Raw genomic sequence first — 2500 nt, 5'->3', positions numbered from 1 at the left:
TTTAACATGTCCTTATTACCCTGATTTATCTCTTTTTCTAAATTCTCTCTTATTTCCTGTCCATTGTATTTCTTACATTTCTCAATTAATCTGCACAATTTTATTGTATGAATTTTAACTAAATATTTTACATTTTCCCACCACAATCTTTTATCTTCCATATACATTGCATTTCCTTTTTCTTTTTCAATTAGCGTCTTTATATCTAAAACATACCCTTCACTTTTTAAAACCTCAGCATTTAAAACCCACACGCCTGGACCTCTCTTTAACGTACTCCAGTCAATCTGCATATATAACGGCTTGTGATCACTTAAACTTGTTTCATCGTATCTCACATTATCAATAAAAACCTCTAAATTCCTCTTACACAAAATAAAATCGATTCTTGTTTGACACATGAAATTCCCCACCCTTTGTCTTATTGAGTATTGCCTTCTTTCATTCCTTTCTCTCCAAACATCCACCAAGTTATTGCTTTCCATTATTGATTTTAACTCTCTCCTTCCCATATCATTTCTAAAAACCATTCCATCTGCCATATCTAATTTACTTAACAGAGTATTAAAATCCCCCATTAACAAGACATTCTGTTGGTTAGTTAAAAGTGACCTTAAATCATTAAAATAATCTCTCTTTTCCTCCGTAGGTGCATGTACATTTATCACCACCAGTTTTTTGCCTTCATATTCCATTTCTACTGCTAAACATTTCCCAATATCATCTTTATAGATGACCTTGCATACAGTTTTCACATTTTCTCTTATTAAAAAAGCAACTCCTCTGCCAAACCTTGTATCATCATTATTGTATAAAATCTCACCGTTCCATCTTTTCCTTATTTCACATATGTGCTTTTCTTTCCAATTTGTTTCTTGCAATACAATCACGTCTTCATTCTTGAACATTTCTTTCACTTTTTCAAATTTGTTAAAGTCCGAGAGTCCTCTGGCATTAAAAGTTACCAAACTTAAAACCATAAAAAAGAAATAAATAAAAACACTCATTGAGTCCATTTCTTTAGCTCATACCATCCAAGTCTTTTAGCAGTACATATTTATCTTTTAGTAAGTCTTTGTTAGTTGTTTTTTCCTTATTCCTTCCAAACATGGCTTTACCTTAATTTTTCGGCGTCTTCTCTCCACTTTCGGTCTTCCTTCAGCCATTGTGTTGACATCCTTGTTAAAATCCTCATCTTGATCCATTTCATCTTGATCCATCTCATCGTCCAGGGTGTCAGAAGTGTCAAGTGGTGTACATGTTCCTTCCTCCTGTTTAAGTTGTTCAGTTTGTTCCGTCTGTTCTTTAGAATCCTCATTTTGTACTTTACTTTGTCTTTTAGCTAATTCATTCATTTCTTCCTCTGCCATTTCATCTGTAGTGCTCTGTGTTTTATTATCTATGTCCTGTTGTACTTTCTCTTGTTGTTCCGTTTGTTCGCCATTGTCAACGTCAATTACAGGTCCGCCGTCTTTCGCCTCTCTCGTGTCGTTCTGTTGTTTTTCTACCACGTTGTCTCGTTCATGCACCTTCCCGCCCACATGAGTCTCATCGTTGCCAAACCAGCATTCACACAAGTTTAAAAAATTGTCACAGTCCGGGCACTTAAGCGCCTTGCACTCTCTTGCAAAATGTCCTCTCTCCTCGCATTTGTAGCACTTAAACATAGGGCAGTCTTTCATGATGTGGTCTGGGCACATGCACAGCCGACAGAGTTTAACCTGATGGCTGTGCATCACCCTGAAGAACTGCAGGCCTTCAGCTGTTTCAAACTTTGTGCTATACGGGAGAGATGCAACTTCTTTAAGAAACCAGATTTAATGAACCGTGTGCCATCTTCAATGGTCGTGCCCGGATACAAACGTCTTTTTAATTTAGACAAAGGGGTAACTCCCCACCCTTCAAGTTTATTTATAATATCGTGATCGTCTATGTAAGCGGGCAGGTGCATAAACGAGACGACATAGTCTCTGTTTTGGAGTCTCTTTACTTCGCATTCCACTTCTTTTATCCTTATTCCATATTCTAGCAATTCAACATCATCCACATTTTCTAGAGTCAGCTCATATTCATTGTTTTGTTTGGGTCTTACCGCCAGGATTTTCCCTTTTCCAATTTTCTCCGATACTGCCGTAATAATGTCCTCCGCTCTTGCATTCACATTTGTAGTATCCACTGTAATCGTAGCCTCTATTAAGTATTCCTTTCGTGAATTGTACCTTCTTTGTTCTTTGTCTCTTTCATTGCCATCTCGTTGTTGTTCATTCGTTCCATTTTCATTTGCCATTCGTGTCTCTCCTGCCATTTCCGAGGTTGATTCCATGTGTCCGTCCATTTTCACCAAACAAAACAAAAAGCGTATGTGGCAAACTTAAACTCCCCCCGGACAGCGTATGCTGCCAGGAGGGATTTAAACAAACAAAAATAAAAATTAACTATTCAAAATAAACACTGATTTAAACAAACAAAATCAAAATAAATCTGAACGTTTGGTGAGCCT

This window comes from Paramisgurnus dabryanus, chromosome 2, assembly GCF_030506205.2.
Source record: "Paramisgurnus dabryanus chromosome 2, PD_genome_1.1, whole genome shotgun sequence".
Lineage (NCBI taxonomy): Eukaryota > Metazoa > Chordata > Actinopteri > Cypriniformes > Cobitidae > Paramisgurnus > Paramisgurnus dabryanus.
The sequence above is the reverse complement of the archived record's forward strand: the minus strand, read 5'-3'. Positions refer to the sequence as shown.